The 15,209-nt window shown below is 44.2% G+C and overlaps 1 long non-coding RNA gene across 1 annotated transcript in view; it reads right to left on the bottom strand.

Moving 5' to 3' along the window:
• Positions 1 to 1,280: 1,280 nt before the first annotated feature.
• The window catches only part of LOC138246465 (uncharacterized), a 34,543-nt gene continuing 20,614 nt past the window's right edge, over positions 1,281 to 15,209 (bottom strand). Inside the window, exons 3-6 of the long non-coding RNA XR_011194296.1 lie at positions 11,332 to 11,370; positions 7,584 to 7,655; positions 4,683 to 4,717; positions 1,281 to 2,064 (exon numbers count right to left, since the gene is read on the bottom strand). This is a non-coding gene — a long non-coding RNA (uncharacterized lncRNA). The remainder of the gene's footprint in view (positions 2,065 to 4,682; positions 4,718 to 7,583; positions 7,656 to 11,331; positions 11,371 to 15,209) is intronic.

Genomic DNA, 15,209 nt, shown 5'->3' with positions numbered 1-15,209 from the left:
GTGCCCAAAACAAGGCCAGTCGCCTTGTAGCCAAATGCAGCATGCCAAAGGGCCAAACACTCTGCCATTGGTTCAACCGATGCATCACCCACATCCAAATTGGTGATGCATTGCATGTCACTCTCTGCATATTCAAGTGCACGTGAGCTGTTTCTTTTTAGATACGGAGCGTGAGCCGAATACGCTGCAACAACAAAAAAATGGCGAGTCAAAACCTAAAATAAAGGCTGTAAACTCCTTACCTTTTGCTTGCAAACATATATTATCAAAAAAGAGTTTAGAATAACATTAAAACTAAACCAGTATTTCTGAACCTATATTTTCTCTATATTAAACGAAAACAAGAGTGGTAACGCTCACAACCTACACTCCCTAAACCCATAAATTGGGCTTATACAACAAACTTAACACTAGAAATACATTATAGCCCACATAAAGACATTTGATTCTTAAAATCCATAATATTCATGGAACAAAGTATACTTATCTGCTCAGAAGCAGCAAACAAAAGTGGAAGAATATGGAGAACAAGGCGAGTTATATGGACTAGAAAGTTCTTGTTATTATGATGCAGTTGTGTTCTGTTATGGAACTTTTAATGTGTGCTACTCAGAAGGAGTGAAAAAAAAAAGTAATGCATAATGCTAGCCTCCTTTCGTGACATAAAATCTCAAATAGTAAACCTACTGTATAACATAAGTTCATGTAAAAAGCACAGCATTGAAGGGCTTTCATCTAAGAACATCATGGAGTATAACGCAAAGGCAGTCACACAGATTCCATACCAAGTACTGCAAAAGACCCACTTCCAAACATTGAACAGGCCTCAAACAAGAATATCACGAAGGACAACTAATACAGAATGCCAGAGAGGTCAATATACAAAAAAAACAAATAGCTGCTTTAAATAATGATGATGGTTCAAGAATATCACCAAGGGTAACTACTAAAGAGCATCACAGAGGATTATATACTGGGTAATACCAGAGTAGCAATGCCAGTTCATTCTAGAATATCACCCAGGGAAGGGTAGCAATAAAGAGATTAATAGCCCAAATGCTGCCATTGAAGTGCTTCCGGGCATCAATAATAATATATCCCAGAACATACCCCAAATTACCCTTACAGATTGTCACAAGATTCATATATCAGGTACTGCCAATGATGTGCTTCAGAGCATTGAGAAAGGTTTACCGAAGAACATCACCAAGAGCCACCAACAAAAATACCCTTTTTAGAGTGTCATTGGATTCATTTACCATGTACAGACAAGAAACGACTTCACAGTTTACATGCATCTTTATCCAAGTACATCATCGTGAATAATCTCGGAGAGGGACACAAAGTTCATATACCAAAGGACTGTTTCAGAATATTGACAATGGTTGACCCAAGAACATTACCAAGAATATCCCTTAGAGAGTGTCACAGGGTTCATATATCAGGTATAGCCGAGAAGGTGCTTCACAGCATTGATGAAGATTTATCCAAGAATATCACCAAGGATAATTGCTTTAGATGGTCACAGAGGGTCATATGTCAATGAACTGATTGGTGGAATTGAAGATTAATCCAAGAACATTACCATGAATTACTCTTGGAGAGTGTCTCTGAGTTCACATACCAGGCACTGTTAAGAAATTGCTTCAGAGCATTGATGAAGCTTAATCCAAGATCATCACAAAGGACGACCCCTTTAAAGTGTCACAAAGGTTCAAACCAAGTGCTTTCAATGAACTTCGTCTTGACATCGATGAGGGTTAATCCAAGGACATCACGGTTGATTTCCAGTAGAGAGTGTCATGGAGCTCCACGTACCATGTGCTGCTATGGGTCCACCTCAAAGCACTGATGGAGGGTTATCTAAAGATATTATTAAGCATTTTCTCTGAGAAAAAAAGAAGGTTGCTTGACACATTCTATAAACAGTTCTTTCCTGATTACTAACAAGATTGAAAGTCTGTGGCCTCTTAAAGACATGGTGTCCAGCTGTGACGCAACTTGTAATCATACTGAGGTTCGGCCTTTCTGATCCCGGGATGCAGCCAGTTTCCTGGCTTTGCCCTGAAACAAGAGTACATGATGCTTAATTATTTTACTTTTGGTGTTTGGAACACCCACATATTCTGTTCCATCCACTAACAAAGTGAGAGGCACGAGAAAGGAATGGAAGAAAATATGGATTTATTTAAGCATTGGTTTTCAGTTAAAACTAATATGCCATCTTTTTGCCACTTCAGAGCAGTGAGAGACTCTACAATGTTCTTTACATACAAATTATTGCAACATTTTTTTTTAATAAAGAAGCTTTATTGTTTTCCAAAAAGATTTACATGAACATTTCCAAGCCAAGTGATACACATTATTGCATAGCATCCCACTATGTGCATTAAACTTACTTCGGATTTAATAGGATCACTTGAGTTGGGTTAAAACAATGCAAAAGGAACAAACCAAAGAGAAAAGGTGTGAGAGTTAAATAAAGGGAAAAGAGTGTCTCCTGTCCACGGGTGCTTCGTGATGTGGGTGGCAAATTTTTGGGTCATTTTTGGCGCCCAGCGGCCAGTCTCGATCGCGGGTCTACCCTATGGTAATCGAACCCTCTCAGTTGGGTGGGGCAAGGCTCCCCTGGACCCAGTACATGGCTGAACAGGGGGTCCAGGTCAGTGAGTATTTGGGTCTGTCAGTGGATTTGGCATTGCAACATTTAAAGCATACATGCTGTCAGGAGAAAAGGGCCTTATTTAGAGCATAACACGTGGTCTGCCAGTTCAGAGGAAGCCATGACCTCCACTTCCACGACAGAGGACTGCCCGTCTTATGTTAGGATCCCTGCAAGGGAGACGGTGATCTCACTGACTGCAGCTGACCCACTGCTGCAGTGGCTCCACTTGAGGCAGTGAACCTTTGATGAGCAGGTACCATATTTGTTGTGCCCCCTCCACAAAGTTTTTCAAGAAATCCCCAGAAAGGGAAATGCAAAAAAATCAAGGTCCCGGGTGTGCATGGAGTTTTCTCTCTGACTGGGGAGATTATTGAGAAATGTACCTGTCCTGGAATGGCATGTACTGCGCAGGGAAAACCACTTATGTCACTCGGTCTGTGTGATCTGACTGTGAGCTGGGGCCACCAGGTCAAAGGTTTACACTGGAGGAGCCAGAAAAGGACACATTTCAGCTCCTCCTTCAAAGCAAGGTATACATGTGTTTGCAGGGGTGGGGGCACCACCCAATCATGGTTGTGCTCCTGCTCCACCAAACCCTCTAAGTCTGCAAATGGCACTCCTCAAGGGGTGTTGCTATCCAGCAGACATTTGTTCCATCAGGAAAATGCACCTCACAGCCATGTCTCTACCTATTCGGCACATTGAACCACAGTTTGGTTTATGGCTTAAACAAGTTGCCTCCCAATTCATCCTTTGGTTAACCTCTCTCCCACCCACTGTTTCTGATTTGCACTTTGCCTTTTACCCTGCACTAATGTGCAAGGACTGCAGTCTTCTCAGCTCCAACAATCATGTAATTCGGACTGGAGATGGTTGAATGACAGGGGACTTGCTCAGCAGAGCAGGGAGGCCACTCCATCTATATGCAACAAATGTACACCATGAGGACATGCAATGCCATCCTTGTGCTCACAGTAATGTTCTCCATGATGTGTACATGGGACTAAGGCAGGTGAGAATGCGGAGGGCCTTCCAGGTACACACACTAATGTCCTCCACGTTACGTACATGGGGCTGGGACAGGTGAGGATTGAAAGGACCTTTCAAGTACAAGCAGAAATGTACTCTATGTTGTGTACAGGGGGTTGGGAGAGGTGAGGATGCGGTGGGCCCTATAGATGCACACTGTCATGTGCTCCAGGTTGTGTACGTGGGGCTGATACTGGTGAGGATGAGGAGGTTCCAGCAAGTACAAGCAGAAATGTACTCTATGTTGTGTACAGGGGGATAGGAGAGGTGAGGATGGGGTGGACCCTACAGCTTCACACTACCATGTGCTCCAGGTTGTGTACGTGGGGCTGAGACTGGTGAGGATGGGGAGGTTCCTGCAAGTACAATCAGAGGTGTTCTTCATGCGGTGTACAGGGGGTTGGGGCAGGTGATCATGGCCAGGACCCTCTTCATACATAAAGAAATGTCCTCCAGGTTATGTACTTGGGGCTGCAATAGGTGAGGACGCGGAGGACCCTCCAGGTACAAGGTAGGAAAAAGTGAGGAAGGTGCAGGTTTAGGCAGTAATGCAGGTTCAGTAGTGGGAGATGTCTGGGTATATGAGGCTGGGGTGCACAGCCTGAGACAGATACCCAAGGTGTTTGCAGGGGAGATGGGACAGGAGAGAATGAGTAAAGCCTGGCATAGGACAGATTGAGGATTGGAAGGCTGCTCAATGTTCATGTAGGCATACAGGTGGGAGGAGCCCTCAGAAAAGGATGTTTGTAAAGGGTCCTGCAAGATGGGTCCAGGAGACTTAGGCCCATATTTATACTTTTTCAGCGCCGCATTTGCGCCACTTTTTGATGCAAAAGTGGCGCAAACTTACAAAATACAATTGTATTTTGTAAGTTTGCGCCGCTTTTGCGTCAAAAAGTGCCACAAAAATACGGCGCTAAAAAAAGTATAAATATGGGCCTTAGATATTTTTATGGATGGATGAAAAAACTTAGGGCGTCACCCTTACCTGTCTGGTTATCCGTTTTAGGAAACTGTAATCCACTGCAACAGAATGAAACAAATAATTATCAAATGAAGTCACGTTCCTAGAGTCACCAGTGATGTACTTTGATATGTGAAAGGTTATAGATGCAAACAGGGTAAAGAAACCTAAAAAAATTCTGAAGCATTAAAAAGCTTTAGGAAAAAAGCAATATAAATGGAAACCATACTAAAACATTGCATAGTACATGTTGGGAGAGGTCGATGGGTGAACAGTGTGAAAGTGCTGAGGTGTAATCGTGGAATGGGTGCAAACAGGGAAAATAATGAGAGGTGGAAGTGTGTGTTAAGTTAATAGGAAAAAGTACAGAAGTGGGCTGGGAAGAGAGATGGAGAAAAAAACTGGTAGAAATGGGCCAAGCGGGTCCACAAGGGAAAGTACCAGGACAGGTGGAAAAGAGGGGCAGTGATAGACCTTGGGTGGAAGGGGACAGTCGGGTGGGCAGGAACTAATGCAATTTAACATCAATTCAGCACAGAATTCAGGTGGAATATGTATAAGACTAGTATTCAAAGGTAAATAAAATGCATGCCAGACCATGTGGGACCCAGAAAATATGTACACCATATCAAGATGAAATGAGTGCATTGCTTAAAAGGGTTTCTCACAATAGGTGCATTCAGAGCATGCAGGATTTCTGGCATGTCAGTCAGAGAATGAGGGAAAATCAAGGAGAAGGGACTTAAAAACATGAGAAAAGCAGAAGACAGGAGCAAGAGCGATGCAGCAGCATGGGAAGAGCTGGGCCTGGGACTTGCTCAATAGGGTCATGCTGCGGCCTCCATTAAGTAGGTCCTATGAGGAGGGAGGGGCGCTGAGAGGCAGTGGGCAGGGCTAGGTGGAACATAACGGGTGGCTTGCAGGAGTGACAAAGAGGAAAAAAACAAGGAAAAAGCAGTAAAAACAAGGGAAAAGCATTGTCCCTGTGCTTTTTTAAACAATTGCATAGCAGCCCGGCTGCTGTGCAACATTGCTTAAAGAAAGAAAAGCGCTATGACATGGTCAGTGCTGGCTTCGTCATATCGCTTTTTTCTTTGCTGTAAGCAATGTTGCACTGCAGCTCGCATTGCTGTGCAACATGTCTAAAAAACACTGACAATGTCAATGGATCTCACAACGGCAAAACCTATTGGCTTTGCCAATGCTTTGTTTTAATTTCTATGTATTCTTTTGTAAAATGGCCTTTCAACTTCGATATGTCTAATGCAAGAGCTTAATTTGGCAAAAAGTATGTAAATAAATCATAAAAAAGAGGAATGAAAGAATAGTGAGCAAGTGCCATAGGAAAGCGAGAAAGGAAAGAGGGAAAGACAAGCAGGAATAGGGTGAGTGCAAAGAATGTTTGCAAAGTAACACCCTTAGTATTTTTATATGAAGTGGCCCTGGGTTCAGCCAGCATGCACACCCACTTTTTCTCCCCGGAGGCACTTTATTATTGCAGAAGGGGCCACATATGCTAACATGGACGTAGCGCCTTCTTCAATATGGATTATGCCAGTGCTCAATGTGGGCTGCTACAATCTCAAGGGGATGTCCCCTCATCTGTATGGGGCGTTACAACATGCAAATGAGAGAATCTTGCACCCGTGCCATATTTGAGATGTGAGCACAGAGGCAAAGAGGCCATCAGCAGGCGCACTGCCTGTACGCTTCAAGGTGGTGGCTCACAGTCAGTGTGCTCCACAAGGGTGGAGCGTACGGGAGTCCCAAGGTTCCCCTTTACTATCCCACTGCAAGCAGGTGAAGTCGCACACAGCACACACTAGCAGGGGTATCCCTGCCTTCCTTAAAAGCTGAGGCCTGGTCACCGCCTGCAGTTAAAAGACAGACTTGCATCTTCAAGCAGTCAGTCTGCCTTTCACTAATTGTTGTTTGCAGTTTATGAATGAGTTTGCACTTGCTCTGTGCACACTACACAGTTGCTATGATAGGGTGCACTGTCCCGCTCTGCACCCCGTGCAAGCATTTGAGGATGTGCTGCAGTGCATAGCTAGACAGTGCACCCTATTTGTAATGCGGCCTCTGATGTAACTGAGGTGCATATTTATGGGGAATTGGTACAGGACAGAGCCACAAGTCTTCTTTCTGTACTGCCCTATGCCAATGTGAAAGGGCAGGAATGCACCATATTTATGAAATACAGCACATTCTTGTCCTCTTCCGATGCGCTGGCACTGTTTTGACTGCCTAGCGCCAACTGACAGAAGTGCTAAAGCCATTGATCTCCTAATATGCTGATGTGGGACCCATTCATGAGCAGGGGGTGCTGGGGCCTTGAATATTTAATGATAAAATACAGAGAAAAGAATGTCTGTGGTCCATCAGCTTCTAGGAGATGTGTTTGAAAAGAGTGCGGCCAATCTCCACTCATTAGGCAGCGTTTAATAGACTAAAGGCCAATACTCTTCCCCTAAACGCACTGAAATGGATAGAAAAGCATGGCCCCTGTGGTCCTGAATGTTCATGCTTGGCCGAGAGTGGATAATGGGCGGAGAATGGTGTGGGGATGGAAATTGAGCTTAGGAAAGAAGTGCAGTGCAAGGTAATAAGATAATGGAAGAAAGAAAAGAACAGGGAAAGAGGAAGGAGAGATGTTTTAGTAGGTGGGAGGGGGGAATGGGAATCAGCAGCTGTGGGGAGAGAAAGAGCAGTGTGATGGAGAGGGAAAGAGAAGAGGAAAAAATGGTAAAACATGGCAGAAGAAGAAGAAGGCAGTGCAGAGGAGGGGAGTGGTAATTGAAAAAAACCCTTGGGGTGTGAAGAAGAGCAGTAAATGCAAAAGAGGCACGTGACAGAGAAGGGAAGGTCATACATCAAATAACTGAACATTGATGAGTATGGAATAGGAATTTACCACGTCCTTACCAAGTACAAACATGCCAATAATAATCATGACTGCAGCAAAGAGCAACCCATTTCTTCGCAGAGTGTCATAGTCTGGAAATGTCATGAAGATAGACAATGTTACATGTTGCAATAGGGGGCACACGTTCACCATCACACAATTGCTGTCAAAAACAACTGTCTTCTCTAGGTTCCATTAGGAAAGGTAAGATGCCTCAGCAATGAGATAGATAGACAAAGAGACAAAGATAGAGAGACAGAAACAAAGTAAAAAGAGGAAGGGTTATATGCCCAGTTGTGAACAGCTGATGAAGAATGTAAAGAATTGCCATTTCCCAAACAGAGTCAATGTTTCGATCCACGATATAGAGATGCAAAGGGTCATAATCAGGACGTACAATACTGCATAGATGTATCAGTTGAGAAAGTGCCAAAATGGATCTTTACAGAAGCACAGGATTCCAGTGCTTCCAGGAAGAAGTGCTTCCCCTGTAACCAGCAGAGGATGCAGGACTTGACCATTTGGCACGTTTGTAATATGAAAAGAATATCTCAGAATTGCTAAACCTGCAGTACGTCAATAGGCATATTTGCGCTTTCCATTTACAAAATAATTAATATTTAGCCATTTTAGCTCATGAATACAATGCACTACAGATGCCTTGTTTGAGGGGCTTGATAAACAATGCCATAAGCATATTCCCACTATGTCAGCTGCTGTTGGTGATATTTGTGCAGCTATGAAACAATGTATGAAATGAATGATGAGCTGATGATGCCCAATTGCTTTTCTATCTTGTCTGTCGAAATTTGCTCTGTTTTGGGAAATGAAACTCTTTATATAAAATAAGTGGTTCTTATTGGACAGGAGTCACTAGATTTCTAAATGCAAATTATTTCACATGGATAGATTACTTAGAATATATCGCATTGTTTATCTATGTTGTATTGTCAGTATGTTTATGTGCTGCTGCACCACTAATAGATCACTGAATCAAAAAGATAGATGAAAAGGTGTCTGGGAAACTCATGCATACACAGATAATACAGAAGTATAAGATACTCCCTTTGCTATCTTATTGGCCGATTGTACCATGTAAAGGTGGTCCATGAGCAACACCAGAAAACAACTGTTGGAGGCAGTTCGGTCTGGTTGGCTAAGGCCTAGGCCCAGCCAGGCAGAGTGTTCTGCTCCTGTACGGGATGGTCAGGTACACCCGCTAGCTAACCTGTGCTCATCCTTAGATAGCTTGGCACCGAGCAGTCAGGCTTATCTCAGAGGCTATATGTAAAGCAAGAGCACATTTCCACAACTCCCAGTTGAACAATCCCAAAAAGAGACTTCACACAGGTTGTATGTATAGAAAATGTGTATTCAACACACACACACACACATGATCAACGCAGTTCGATTACAATGTGATCTCCATCTATAGGTCAATGATAATAACGTTAAACATCAATAACTGAATATACATATGGAGAAAGCACATTTCCTCCCCACACCCCCATAAGGTACCCACCTGCTGCCAGCTCTAGGCCCACCCTCACGTCCCTTACACTCAGCGTAGCCCGTGTAATTCAGGATGTACCTCGGGCTGGCCATAGAAGCAGAAAATGTATATCACAATACTCACACTCTCAGACCCAGAGCCTCAGCCGCGCTAGTAAAGTGCTACGGGAATCTGAGGACATCCCTGGCAGAACCAGAGTACCCCGAAGCACCAGGATGCTGTCCCAGCACTCACTCATTTTCACTCGGACTCACTTCCTCACATAAATCTAATGCCTAGGCATTACACCCGGGTTTGCACAGCTGTACACTCACACACTCTTGTACACACTTGCTTCTGGCACCCTAATGTGGTGCCCTGATAACTAGCAAGTAGATGCCCTTCGGTTTTCAAACTGCTGGTGTGCCAGTCGGCCCTCCACCTGCCACTGGGCACTCCAGTTGCCCTCAACCCACTGCAACCCCCAAAGTATTGTACTTTCCCCTGAAAACCCTAGCCAGGTCACACTCCCCAGGTGCCAGGGTTAAGGTGGGAGACAGGAAAAACAAAAGGCCAGCAGACAAACAAGGTAGAGATGTTCAGGCTCCAAATAGGAGGTTCACACAAAGGTCCAACCAACAACCTCGGAGGTGCCCAGCCCCGCCAGACGATCCGATGTTGCAAAATAGTAACCAAGTTGAGCACCTTCGTAAAGTAGAGGCACTGTCCATACCTCCTGACTGGAGAAACCCTGCCTGTTACCCAGGAACCTCCACTGCCCCCCCCCCAGACCGGTTTGATCCAATGTAGAAAGTGCTCAGTGCTGTGTCCCCACACAACTGAAGACACAGATGGGAATGGAATTGTGAAGCAAGGTAGTGGCTGTTTGCCTTCAAGGTTGACCTGATTTTATTTTATTTTTTGATTTTATTGGGACGACTTTAAAACTGCAGTTTGTCTTGATGCAGGTATGTAACTATCAACAGTGTGGAGCATGCGCTTATCAAGCAGTAAACTACACGGGCAGTGAGAGCGTGCAACAGGACACCCGCCACCTGGGTTTAGTTTCCAAGTACAACAAATCTTTATTAAAAGCTTGGCAGCGGCCTGGTGTCTCCTGACAAGGGTCAGGTTTCTCTGTACGTGTCACAACAAGAATGAGCGAGGCCACGTCAGGATAGGGTTGCAGAGATGCATTCAAGGCGTGCATGACTGTAGAGAGACAGCACATACCACAGAAACTCCTGCATGCAAAGCAACTCTCCTTCAGGAGGAAGATTGTATCCCAGGGCACCTTCATGCCTACAGCACCCCATCACGAAAAGAACTGCAGATGTCCAGGACACAGGTGGAAGCATATACTACATGGAAAGTACACTGAGAACCGAATTCTCTATCTTGTAAAGGTGCAAATGAAGCGCACTTGTTGGAGTGCTGTGTGTGAGTGCTTGCAAACAGCGCCAATTGAGAGGGTGTCTGAGAGTCCTGTATGAGTCGAAAACTGCTGTGATACGTTGTTACCATACAGTAATTTTTTTTCTCATCCAGATGAGTGGTGGAAGGTGTCACACAGGCCTGAGAAGGTCAGGATAGCTGTAGTGTGCAAACCATTACCACTAATCCTTTCTAGGTTGAGCATAGCAGCGCGCAAACGCTGCTTTTTCGATGTGTTGGTATCTATGTTGGCTTTTAACCACACCCACCTCACGCTCATCACTTTCACATGTCCGTGGGGTTGCCTTTCAAATATCCTTTGATGACATTGGTAAATGCTTTACATTTGTCCAGCCTTGGGGCGGATTTGTTACCACCTTGAGGACAAACCCTGTTACATGGATAATTGCACATTTGCCAATATGTTTCACTGACAGCAAATTCTTGTTCCTTTTGTGTCTCTCCTTCCCGCTCAGGCTCATGGTGGCCGTGGCGCTGTGAATTGGCTCACTTATGTCAACTGTTTCACTCTTCATTTTCAATTCACGTATCAAGAAAAGTCCATTTAGGAATTTAGAACGCTAATAGCTCTAACTGGAGCAAACACGAGACCCATTGCATTGCAAATGCTTGTTTCTTTTAAATTCACCAGCGATGTGAAGTTCTGTTGAAAGAAAAGCTGACAAAATTGGTTACATGAATGGACTGCAAAAAAGATGACATTCCGCTCTTGGACATAGGAAAACTACTCATGCTTGAGCTGTCTGTGCCTCCAGGAGTGAGTGTATTCAGTATCTGAAAGCTATTGTGGGGGTGGGGTGAGGCATGCTTGGGGGACTCACCATAATAAAATTGATCCACAACCTTGGAAGTAGAAGATTCTGGAAGGGAAGGAGAGAACAAGAAACTTATTACTCAAAAACAGCAGAGATGACATGACCTAGAAGGAACCACAATCCATCTGCTTTTTATTGCTTATGCACCAAAATCCTTCACCCACAGCTCCACATATCATCACCGGCTGAATCTGACTGCTGTTTCACACGTTGACATTTTTATATGCAAAGGATCAAGGCGGCTGTTGGTCTAAAAACACGTGATCAGCACCTAAATTGATTCTCAAACGTGAGAGCGTTTCAATACCAACTTTGCGTCAACTATCTGTACTGAAGTCCGTTCTAGTAACACCGACTGAGCTCTGTATGAAGCAGCACACTTTGCTGGAGTCCAGTGCAGCCCCACTGACTGAGCATTTTAAGGGGCAGTTCACTCTTCCAGACTGAACACTGCATAAGGCAGCTCACTCCAACGACGCCCTGAACACAATTTGTGACTGAGCATTGCAAGAAGCAACTCAGTCTGCAGAGACCCTCAACACAACTGCTGACTGAGCACTGTAGGAGGAAGCTCACACTGCCGAGGCCCTTGAAAACAACTACTGACTCAGTACCACAGGAGGCAGCTCACTCTACAGGGGTCCTGATCACAACTACTGACTGAGCACTGCAGGAGGCAGCTCACTCTACAGAGGCCCTCAACACATCTACTAACTGAGCACCGTAGGAGGCAGCTCACTCTACAGAGGCCCTGAACACAACTACTGACTGAGCGCTGCAGGTGGCAGTTCACTCTACAGATGCCTTGAACACAACTTCTGACTGAGCACTGTAGGAGGCAGCTTACTCTACAGAGGCCCTGAACATAAATAGTGACTGAGCACTGCAGTAGGCAGCTAACCCCACCACGGTCCTGAATAGAACTACTGACTGACTGCTGCAGGATGTAGCTCACTCGACTGGGGACCGGGACGGAACTAATGGCTAAGTACTTTAGGATGCAGCTCATTTTATTGGAGCCCTGGATAGTACAATTAACCTCCAGCTCCCAGAAAATGTAACACATCCAGGATTACACCTGATCCCCTGCCGTCTTCAACCTCCATATGGAACACTACGTACCAATAACAGCATCAAAATTGACCAATACAATCACACACTCTACTTGAAAGTTTCCTCTGCTACAGTCATTCTACGCCTCAAACACTGCCTGCCCTCATCCAGATGTAGAGATGTAGCATTGAACAAGAAGGAAATCCCATTGATCACCAATAGCAAGAAGCAACAAGTAGTCTAAATCTGACTCAACAACATGAGCATGGACAGATTTGAACCCCAACATTCATCTAATGCCAAATTTCTCTGATGCATCCTGAACACTGGTCACCTTCAAGGAAAACATTGCAAAGAAAGCCAAGATGGCCTGTTACCAGCTATCCATACTCAAGAAGGTAAAACCATTCCTCCCAGAAAGTGGCCTCAGAACCCCCACATCTTGATTTTAACAACACCCTGCTCCACGGCCTCTCAGACTCGACATCCGTGATGTCATCCTATGACGGCAAAGGTCTGACGAAACAGGACCACATCACGGACCTCCTCATGGAATTCCTCTGGCTCCCATTGTCCAGCTGCACCATCTTTAAAAGCAGCTGTAATAATCTACCAAGTCATGCCCACTGGCAGCTTTGCCCATCTGGCTGACATGCTCCCCACCACCTGCGCCTCTCACTTGCAGTCAGGACACCATCAGACTGGAGATGAAGGTGTTGAAAAAAGAAAAGGGCAAGGCAGTGGGACATCTCTACCCAGGCACCCAGAATCTGGACAACATTGCCATATCCACCATGCACACCCCATTCCTGCTCCAATTTAGCAAAGAGGAGCTGTAGACCCACCTTTTCGAGAAACTATATCACAATGAAGAACCCGGCTCCCGCCTCTGTCGCTGATTGACTATCTTTCATTTTGACTCTATAGAGTTCCCCTGCTTTTGGCTAGGCTTGTGCTGTATGAAATCCCAATACATACATACCTGCATGCAAGAGCACTGTACTATTGACTGAGTACTGTAGGTGGGAACTCATCCTACCGGACATCTGTGCGTTATCACTGACCGAACACTGTAGGAAGCCGCTCCCTCTATCAAATTTCTGTACAGTACAACCAGGTGACATTTCTTTGAGGAAGCTCATGCTGAAGGGCTCCAGTACATTATCTATGTATTTATTTGCAGAGTTTTATAAAGCGCGAACACGACCCATCTGGGTATCAGAGCGCTGTACAAATGCATTGAAGAAGCATAGGGGGCAATGCAAACACAAAAACAGATACAGCAATCCACAGAGGCTTGGTAGGTCCATGATCCAAAAGAAGTCCACATGATGTTCACTCTATTGAGTACAACTGGCCGACCACTCAAGTTGGTAACTCATGCTACTAGAGTTCAGTGCGGCAGACCAAAGAGGTTGCAGAAGAGGCCGGTAAAAGGAGGAAACCTCACTCTACGACTGAGTGCAGCAAGAGTACCAGGGTTATCACATCACACTCTTGTAAACTCTCCCCCAGATACAGTAGAGGGCATACTCAGGAGTAATGGTGGGTGAAAAGGTGATAGGTGTCAATCAATCAAGTTTATTGATTTAGACTCAACTGAGATCGACAATTATAAAAATGTAAAAGACTGAAACACATGAATTCATTTCCGTGCATCATCACCATTGATAATATAAAAAGATTCAAAAATGTACTAAACAAATTTAAAATATTATGGCATACATGCTCATTCGACTGAGCCAATATTGGAGCAATCAATCCATCAACTCTAGTTATATAAGATTAAAAAAGGGAAGTAAATAACAGCTATAAGGTATTGTAACCGCCGGACATACAAATAGTGCATGTTTTCAGCCTTGAACCCCACCATGGCACAGATCACAAAGACCAGTCTAATTTTTCAAAGTAAACCAATGGCTTTTGTATGCATTCAGTGGGAGAGTGCCTAACCTGAATGCAAGTAAAACATGTCTAACTCTGTGGTCTAGTGTAAATGAGGAGATACTCTTGAGGTCGCATGGACTCTTTTATCTAAAAAAAAAGGTGTATACAGCTTCAGTTTCTTGCAATAATAACTGTCATCAGTATAATTGAATCTTGGGATTACGTTTTTTTAAAAATGCCTAATTTGTCCAAGGTCCATGATTGCAAATATTATATCATGCAATCCAGGTTTTCTAAAACAAACTTACGTTTTCTGGTAAAAGCAGAGTATTCCTTGGGTATTGTAACTGTTTCATGCTATAAAAGATCTCTAAGAGCGATTTTCCATGCATGCAATAGTCTGTAAACCCTATGTACTAGATTTCCCATTGCAATAGCAAAAGAACTAACTAGTGCACGTTCCAAGCGCAATGCCTGGGATGGAGTTGTTTGGACAACTTTTGTTAATATACGCAGGACCTTCCCTTCTCATTCACGTAAAGGTGCCCATTGGCCTGTTGGAGTGTACTCAAGGGTACTTGTAAGCATCTGGGGGATTTTTACTTTATAAATGTTCATCAAATGATTAAAATGTCTCCTTCTAGAACCTGTATAAAATGTATTTAAAACACTAGCCTATGCAAAATCCATATGTCCTAAATACACTCTGCCATATGTGTAAGGTTGTAGTGTTTGTAGGGTGTTTCCTCCTAGATTCTAGGAATAGGGACAATTGTGTTGGGTGATGATGAGGAAGGGCACGGGCAGGGCAGATCAATTGTTGAATCGACTGGGAATGTATTTTTTTCAGTGAACTAAGTCCATGTCAACAACACTGCTTAATGCTGATGCAAACCTCTACATGGTTTTATACCAGCAACAGTGGGCACTTTTGTTATGAACAT

The sequence above is a fragment of the Pleurodeles waltl genome, chromosome 7 (genome assembly GCF_031143425.1).
Source record: "Pleurodeles waltl isolate 20211129_DDA chromosome 7, aPleWal1.hap1.20221129, whole genome shotgun sequence".
NCBI classification, from domain to species: Eukaryota; Metazoa; Chordata; class Amphibia; order Caudata; family Salamandridae; genus Pleurodeles; species Pleurodeles waltl.
The sequence above is the reverse complement of the archived record's forward strand: the minus strand, read 5'-3'. Positions and strand labels throughout refer to the sequence as shown.